At 46.9% G+C, this 9,280-nt stretch overlaps 1 protein-coding gene across 1 annotated transcript in view; it reads left to right on the top strand.

Annotated features, from left to right (window-relative positions):
- Positions 1-1,840: 1,840 nt before the first annotated feature.
- The window catches only part of MAP3K14 (mitogen-activated protein kinase kinase kinase 14), a 46,496-nt gene continuing 39,056 nt past the window's right edge, over positions 1,841-9,280 (top strand). The window contains exon 1 of the mRNA XM_053568222.1: positions 1,841-1,963. The gene's annotated coding sequence lies outside the window, so the exon portion shown is untranslated. The remainder of the gene's footprint in view (positions 1,964-9,280) is intronic.

Below are 9,280 nucleotides of genomic sequence, written 5' to 3'. Positions count from 1 at the left end.
GACCCTGTTTCTAAAAATAATTTTAAAAATAAAAAATAATAAAAAAAGCAAAAACTAAAAAGAAGGAATGGTGAAAGAGATAGAAGGCGAGCCAGGGAGCGTGTGCAGAGCCTGTGCCCACATCTTTCCTGAGAAGTGGCATGCCCAGAGGCAAACAGGTGGTAGAGACAATAAGGGCATCCGAGATCGCTGATACCGACCTGTACTACTGGCCAAGCTCCACCTCTCCCTGAGTCACTGAAATGCAAAACCGTGGAGGTGGAAGAAGCTTTGGAGGCCACCAGTCCAGCTTCTTTTTTGCCCACCATCTTCCTGCAGATAGCAGATCGGTGGCAAAACCAGGGTATGCACCAGGGACTGACTCTAAAGCTCAGACTTTAAAGGAGCCACAACTTCAAAGGATTCAGGGGCCGGACTGACGACATAAGGTTAAATGGTTGGGTATAAAACAACAGGGGCAGGCGGGGACTGTAAGAAACAGCAGGCTCTGCTCTAAGCATTCAAATTCAAATTTTAAAGAAACACCGCACCCGCCAAACAAAGCATATTTCTGACCTAGGTGAGTGGGTGAGGGCCTCAGATTGTGAGTTTTCAACCACTGCCTAAATGAATGGTCTTCACTATCCCCCGACAAAGATGTCTGTTGGATGCAAATCGAGGCTTTGAGCTACCAGGGACTGTCTTCAAAGCAGTCCCGAACAGCGGTCTTGGCCCAAACATTTCCAGAGACTGGGTGCTCCTTATTTTTCAATATAGCCTTGGATGGGGCTTGCCCATGCCCACTACTAACGTCACTTGCCACATCCACCCTGGACCTCTGATGGAGATGGGGTGGTTAGGAGTACATCATTTATTTTGAAAACTTAAAGTTTGAAATTTTTATTACAAATAAAATACAAGCTCACTGTGGAAACACTAGAAAAATCCAGATGAGCAAAAGTTAACAAAGAAAAATTACCTATACCTTCCCTACTCCCTCACCTCCCGCCCCCATTCAGAAATAAGCAGTGTTGACACTCTGGCGCGCGTTCAAAACTCCAGGTCCTTTCTTTGCTTTCAGAAAGCTCTCATCTTTCTGGCTCGGTAGCCTGCAAACGCAACAGGGAGCTGCTTCATGCACGGCTCGCTCCACGCCACCCCTTCAGCGGCAGGAGGGGTGGCACCATGCGCCTGCACGCTTTCTTCTTTATAACTGGATTTCCACATACGGGTCTACCCTGTGAGGGCCCTTGACAATCCACGCTTTTTACCCATCCTCAGGGATTCTACCACGCCAGGCACACAGCAAGTGCTTAATAAAAGCCCTTCTAACCCCACCACTTCAGGCGCCAAGTTCTGGGAGCAGTGGAAAGCGAACGCAACCAACCAGGGGTAGAGCCTCGCGGTCTCCAAGGTAACCGAAGTCAGAGTCTGGGAATGCCCACGCATGCGCACACTTGCCCTTCCTTCCCGTAACCTCGAGAACGCAACCGGTAAAGATTGTCAGAAACCAACTGCGCATGTGTAGTTTGTTACACCAACATTCCCAACCGCCTCCGCCTTCTGTCAGTCGGTCCGCCCAGCAAGCTCTACTCTAAATAGTGTCCGGAAATAGTGCCCATTTCTGGAAACCAGGTCTCGTTAACCAATCGTTGCTAGGGAGCGGGTAGACCGGCCAGTCGGGACAGACAGTTTCATTGGGTAGTTTGGGGAGGCGGGCGGGGCCCGAGGTCGCGGAGGGGCCAAAGAGAGGAGGCGCGAAGCGATACGAAGTTGCAGCCGCCTGGGGGCGCGTGGCCCGGGGCCGTGGAGAAGGCGGTGACGGGGCGGGGTCTGAGCTGGGGCGGGGTCTGGGCTGAGGCGGGGCCCAGGGCGGGGCGGGGCGACTGTGGGCAGCGAGCTCAGCGGTCCGCAGCAGGCGGCGGGAGATCGCTGGCCAGCCGAGCGCGACACTCGCTGGGTTGGGGAGATCGGCATTCGGCCGGTAGGTGACTGGGCGAGACCCAAGGGCTCTCAGTTGGGCGCCGAGGGAACGGCGGGAATGGGTCGTCTCTCAGCCCTAGTTGGGTCGCGGCCTGGCCCTCTTCCCCGGGATGGCGGGGATCGGCTGCGCAGCCCGGGCCCCCTCGCGACAGTCCGCCGGTGCGCCCTCGCAGGCGCTGCCAGCTCCACGGTCGCACGCCGTGTCCTCCCCCGGCCTCCAAGCCGCGCACTCTCGCAGGCCACACGCTCGCTGGTAGAGCGCGCAGAGGCGTCCTGCTTCCCCTTCCCCAACACCCGGTGCCACTGCCAGGCCTGCCTTCTGCTCCGCGACCTGGGTGGCACAAGGATGGGAGCTCGCCTGGGCACGGGATGGAAGGTGTCTCCTGCAGAAATGTGCCCAGTGAAAAACCAATCAGGCCTTCCCTGGGAAGTTTTCGGGGTCAGACCGCCAGGAGAGCAGCAGGAACTGAGCCTGTCCTCGGTACCCCGCAGGACAGTGCTGGCCGCCCCTAGTCTCTTCCTCCTTCCCCTTACTTCGACCCGCCTTTGTAATTAATTCTGTCCGCTCCAGTCGGGACTTTATCTGTATGTTCAGAGGTAATAGTCCCATCTTGGAAGCCCATCGTAGCCTTGACGACTTGCAGCCACCAGGCATCAGAGAGACAGAAGCCATTTGTACAGTGCAGAGTTTCCACCTGCCCAGGAGCCTCCTTGGTGCTTGGTCAGTAACCTCAGAAAAAGTATTTACTTCCTAGTTGAAGTTAAAAAGTTGTTCTCAGCCCTAACGGGAGGACTAGGGTGTGGATGAGTATGCGGAGGAAAAGATGAGTAGAGAAAAGATAACAGAAGTCATTTGTAAATGGCAAAATTACTTTTGTTAACTGGAGACAATGAGCACCAATGACTTGATTAAGGACTTTTAAAATCAAGTGAAATTGAATGATGAGAATGGGACTGTGAAACAAAATAACAGTCTGAGGTTTATTCCAGGTATTGCCGTGGCAGTATTGTAGCCAATGAGGCTTATCTGAGGTGCAATTATTGCTAATTGAAGTTTATTCCAGGAACAATGTTGAAAACCCCTTGACTAGAAACCTGCTCTTTCTAAAAGATTAGGAGATTAACATGAGTGATGTGTTTTTACTTAGTGTCTTAATACCTGTAACCTCCTTTTTCCTTCAGAGAGCTATGTGGTAAGAAAAATTGTCTTGTTTTATAAGTGAGGAACCTGAAACAGGTGAGGGGGGCGTTATATATTTTGCCTGATGCCTTGGAGGACTAAGGGTGGGTCTTCCCAGGCTTCTAGATGACCACATTATGGAACTCAGATGCAGAAAGGAGAGAGAAGTGTGTATGCTTTCAATTTAAGAGGACACTTAAAAGGTGCTTGTCTTGCTTAGGACTGTTTGGCTTTACTCTTGGTGTATTTTAAGTGATGTCGAAGTCAGTTTCTTTGGAACAATGCCAGACCTCTGAGTCTTTCAGACACCTTTAGGACATCCTCATTTATTCTGAAGGGTGTGGTGAAGTTCTGAGAAGATCTCAAAATAAAAGTAATAGTCTCTGACTTTAATTTTAGAAATAAGTACCCAGGTATATGTACCAGCACTTTTGTGAAACCAGACAGCAAGAAGCTGCCAAGCTTTAGGTCATCTTCTGTTTTCTGGTTATAAGGAGCAGTTCTGAAGAGGGGGTTTTGCGGCTGGTATTGTCTGTTAAGAGTTTGTGGGAGAGGCACCACAGAGACCCTGCCAAAAGAGCCTTCATCTATTAAACAAAAATGTCTGGTTGGGCCGTTTCGCCTCAACATATGAAGGTTTGGTTCCTCATTTTGGTTCTCCTGTTAAACACTGACTCCTTTGTGATATGCCTGGAGTGTTTGTATATCACTTAATGCTGAGAAGATGGCTTGCCCTGATTGGTTGTCCAACCCTAAGCAATTGTGATTTGGGGGAGTGAGGAAGTTAATAGTTCATCCCTGGCTGGGGTCTGGTGAGAAAGCTGCGATGTGAAAGAGGTAGAAGCTTTATCCAGGGTTGTTTTCTTCACTGTTGACACCCTCTTAAAAGTGTTGTATCACTTTGGCCTGTGAAGTCACTTTTAATTTCCTATTTTTTTCCTGTCTCAATGGACAGCACGTGGGCTTTCCTAACAGGCCTGCCCGTCTTGATGAAGCGCTGACAGATTCATATTGGTTGCCTTGACAGAAGTTCTTTCTGGAGGGAAAGTTCAGAAATCTTCAAACCAAATTCAGTCCTAAATAAAAAGTCTAAGTCAGCTTAATACACATACAGGCAGCATATTTCTACCAATGGCTTCCATCATCTTAGAATTTTTTTTTCCTAGCAAAAGGTTGAAATGCAACTAAAATTTGGCTTTCGTGATTAATAAGTCACTACCACAGTTGTGTCTGATGCTTCCTGTTTGCCCCATTTTAGTATTTCAGTTAAACTGGAAACATCTGAGCATTATGGGCACTTTTGATGACACCAGTGTGAAACTGGCAGGGAAGGGGGCAATTCCATGTTAGTAGATTTAGGGAGCTCCAAGGATGTCAGCCCCTGTGGGCTCCACACACAAAGCTATCTAATAAGGGAACACAATGGTACCGACCAGCCTCATGAGAGGCATTTAAAGAGAGGCACGTGTGAAGTTACTACCTTTACTGGGTGATGCTGACTGAAATGTTGAAAGCGGTAACTTAGAAAAGGAAGGCCAGACATAGGGCAAATTGAGTAGAAGAACATTTCAGTTGAGCTGAGCAGGACTTGAGGTATAGAGCTCTTCATTCTGGGCTTATATGCAGAAAAAATAGTTCTTTCATCGGTGGCCTGTGTTTTGATCTTTATTTTCTAGTTTGAAGGATCCTCTTTCCTTCTTGCTACTTTACATCACTGAATTCCTTAGTTCCCTAATTAAATCACTTGAAATTACATGGCATCAAAAGTAATTTTGTAGCCAGTGTTTGTACTTTCTCACAATACTCCTATAAAGAAAGGTAGGGAGAAAGGTCAGAAAAGTGAAGTCTGGTAAGGAAAAATAAAGTAGATGAGATTACTCAGGAAATCAATGTCATGTTCAGAGTTTAAACCCACTGTTCTTGACATCTAATTTACTGCTTTTTTTTTTTTTTTACCAACTCTCTCATTGGAAGGAAAAGGATTCCCCCCACCCCCAAACAGGTCAATTTTGAGCATAACTAAACCAAGGTAGCATTTTTATTTAATCTATTTATTTATTATAGCAATTAATTATTAATTAACATTGATTGTTAAGATGAATAGCCTATTATCTGGACAGATCTGCTTATGCCCATTTTCCAGAGGCAAAAACCAAGGCAGAGGGGTCAAGTGATTTTTCCAGAGCAATAGAGCAAGTCTATGATGTCTCTATGTCACATGCGGTGGTGGTTTAGGCTGCCAGGTCAGACACACCTGGGTCAGGCCGTCTGCCACTATCTGCCTGTGTGCCTTCAGGCAAATCATTTCACATCTGTAAGCATCATTTGTCTCATCTGTAAAGGGGATCAGAAATATTTCATGGGCTTTTTTGAGTTGAAAATAAGAGGATATGTGAGCTCAGTGGCCAGCACATAATATACCACAGAACACAGTGGCTGTGACTGTAACCGTTGTTGTTAGTAGTAGTAGTAAGAGCAGTAGTATTTGCTCATTACATTGTGACTAAATCTGTTTTCTGTAAGATGATGTCAAGAAGGATCAGAATGCCTGACAGGATAGTCATTTTCTCAGTAGGACCTCCAGGGGGACATTTCTTCAGTCTAGAAATTTTAGCTGTCAATCAAGTTCTCCTAAATCCTGCCCTCATGGCACTCCAAATGGATCTACAAAGGGTGAGGCTTTGCCCAGAGCTGGAATCCTAAATCCTGGAGCCTCCCAGGACTCTGAGCCAGAGGTAGACCTACACCTCCCATGGGGCTCCCTGTGTCCCAAGTACGGATAAGTAGGATCCCACATTAACTTTGGAGGTGAGAAAAAGGAAAACACCGCATAGCATGTAAGTCACCAAGGGTTGTTCTTTGTTTCAGGACCAGGGGAGAACATTTGATTCTGTGTGGTGAGACTCCCACCACCACGTGGCATCCCCAGCTTACCACCCTTTCTCTCGAATAAATATGTCTTTGTCAGTTTATCTCCAGTACTGTGTCTGGGGGCCCTGGATCTGCAGTTAAAGGCTTGCAGATTTCCCTTTAAATCTCACAAGAAGCTATGGCACATGGCTATAGTCCTTGCTACTCAGGAGGCCGAGATGAGAGGATCTCTTGAGACCAGGAGTTTTGAGTATAGCCTGGGCAACATAACAAGATTCTGTCTCTTTAAAAAAGAAAAAGAAAAAAAGTGTATCTGGAGCAGGAATTATTTGTGAAAAATAAAATTTAAATAAAAAAGTTTTAAAAATTAAAAATCTCATAAGAAAAACAAAAACAGTTTCATATCAGCTTTTACATTCTTTTTTCCCCTTTATTCAAAACAAAAATATAGGCTCCCACCAGGCTGATGTTCCCTTTAAATAACATTTTGTTTTCTCTTGGGGAAGCTGTCTTGATGGCTGAAAAGTCATTTCTAAAGTGAAGCTAGTTTTTAGAAAAAATAGATCACCGGATGTCAAGCCTCATGTGGAGCTGGGTTCAGATGAAAATGAAACCAGCAGGCCTGGAACGGCAGCTCTGCACTTGACTTCAGGCCAGAGGTGAGGGGCAGAGTGTGTCTGGACCCTACTCTATAACTGGTTGGGCCCCCGGACTGCATTTGATATAGATGCCTTAGTTATTTTCTTTCTTTTTTTTTTTTTAATTTTTTTTTATTGTTGCAGTTTGGCCAGGGTTGGGTTCGAACTCACCACCCTCAGTATATGGGACCAGCACCCTACTCACTGAACCACAGGCCTTAGTTATTTTCTAAGCAGCTTTGCTTAGGTGAACAGAACACTTTCTCTGGAAGGTGAGTCTCCCATGCAGGGGTGTAGGTGACAGGCAATTCATTCCCCTGCACAATTGCAGAGGAAGTCCTGAGCAGACCTTGTTGAGAGCACTCTGCCAAGATCACCCTTATCCCAGCCCAAGGGCTATGGGAGCAGGAAGCTAACAGAAGACTCGTGGGGCCTGCTGACTGCCAGAGATGGACCCCCTGGTTGGGGGAACGTGGATAGGGCACAGAGCCCAGATCAGTAATGTCACTGACTCCTGAGTCAAATCACCTTGAGGGTGGAAAATGGCCCACTTCCAGTGACAGTCAGCAAAGAAGCAGGAGGGGAGCTTTGGCCCTGGAGAGCTGGGAAATCCCTTGGCAGAGAACAGAGAAATACAAACCCTATTTTAGTGTGAAAGACCTTTGGGGGGGACTCTTTTCCACCTGCCTTCCTTTTAGGTGCCAGAGTTGGAGGCTCTGAAGAGCTCCAGTGTTTGGAAAGGCTGGATTAAACCCTGGATGTCAGGAAGTTTTGGAATTCCAAGCTAAGCCTGCCGCCCCCTCGGTCATCTATACTTCTAGGGCCCAGAAAGACATAGCAAGAGGGAACTCCTGAGCCATCCCCTCCTCCCAGTCAACTATGGCTTCTGCTGATCCTAGGTGTCCATCAGTCAGAAACTTTGTTCAGATTCTGCTCTGGACTAATGCAGTTGGTGTTGAACTTGATTGCTGGTGGTTGGGGACATGTATAAGCAATATCCAGGATTACTCACCAGGTGGGCTTGCCTTAGTTGAAGTTGCAGCAGAAGAACTATTTCCCCCTTGCAGCTGATATTATTTCTTGTCTCCTTCAGGCTCCTCCTGGGCCCTGGCCCCACACCCCATCAATTTGGACTAACCAGCAGTCACTTTGGACTGGCATGGCTAAATAATCTTGGACATAGCCTCTCTGTCAGGAAGAGCTATTAGAATTACAGACTGAAAATAATCATTAGCTTTTTGAGACAGAGTCTTGCTCTGTTTCCCTGGGTAGACTGCAGTGGCATTATCATAGCTCATTGCAACCTCCCAAGTAGCCGGACTACAGGTTCCTACCACACACCTGGCTAATTTTTCTATTTTAGTAGAGACAGGGTCTTGCTCTTGCTCAGGCAGGTCTCGAACTCCTGAGCTCAAGGGATCCTCCTCCCTCCGCCTCCTTGAGTGTTAGATTATGGGTGTGACCCACCACCTGCCAATCACTAGCTTTTTTTACAGTGAGAAAGTGCAAAAGTAAAAACGGATGGCCCAGGCTGGGCGCGATGGCTCATGCCTGTAATCCTCACACTCTGGGAAGCTGAGGCTGGTGGATAGCTGGAACTCATGAGTTCAAGACCAGCCTAAGCAAAAGCAAGACCCCGTCTCTACTAAAAAAAAAAAAAAAGAAAAAACTGAGGCAAGAGGATTCCTTGAGCCCAGCAATTGTAGGTTGCTGTGAGCTAGAATGCCATGGCACTCTTACCCAAGGCAACAGCTTGAGACTCTGTCTCAAGAAAAAAAAAAAATTATAGCCCAAGAAAGCCAAGTCAGTTGCCCAAGGCCACATAGCTACATAATGGCAGAACCTGAAATAAAACCCAGGCTCTTCTTTGTTCTCTGCTGCCACTGAACAAATGAACTGCTCTGGAGCAGGAATTTTACTTTTTTAACTAGTTCCTCCCTTTATTGCCTTATCCTGACTCCACTCTCAGCCTTTCTGTAAGCTCTACTGGGCCTGGGAAGGGTGGAACTGGAGCAGCTGCTGCCCTGGGTCTGAGAAAAAGTAAACAGAAAGTTATTTATTTGACACTGTCTTGTACTATGAGGTTCGTGTGATCAAAAGGAGGTCAAAGTTGATAAGAAAATACAATTCTGGGCAGGGTTACCCGGAAGTCTCAAAGGTTGCTTGCACCTTTAGGGCACTTTCCTAACTTGCCAAGCATTATCTTAATCAAAGTGGGCCTTTAGTATCTATTAATGATTGAGTGCCAGGATCCAAACCCACTGGGCACAAAGAAGCTCTTCTGCATCTTTCTTTTGTGAAGATAAGGCATGTTGCCAATGGTATGCAGGTAACCAAAAAGAACAGAGTAGTTGGGGGTCATCCCATCTGGATCTGTCTGGCTCCTCTCCCAGAAAGTTTCTTCCTTATGAGCAAAGCATGATGTCATATCTGGATGGTGGCCCTCTTTGAGTGCAAACGACTATTGTAGCCAAGAACCACCACCCACCTTCTGCTGACATTAACTTTTTATTTTACTGGGCCAAAATTGAAAGGAAGATGCTTCTGGTCGATGTTAGGGATAGCTGAGAGGCTTGGGAGGAAAGGGGGACTTAGCTAGCTTCAGCCAGCCAGCGATTACCAGTTAAGA

Source organism: Nycticebus coucang, chromosome 18 (genome assembly GCF_027406575.1).
Source record: "Nycticebus coucang isolate mNycCou1 chromosome 18, mNycCou1.pri, whole genome shotgun sequence".
NCBI classification, from domain to species: domain Eukaryota; kingdom Metazoa; phylum Chordata; class Mammalia; order Primates; family Lorisidae; genus Nycticebus; species Nycticebus coucang.
Note: the sequence above shows the minus strand (reverse complement) of the source record. Positions and strands in the feature narration are given on the sequence as shown.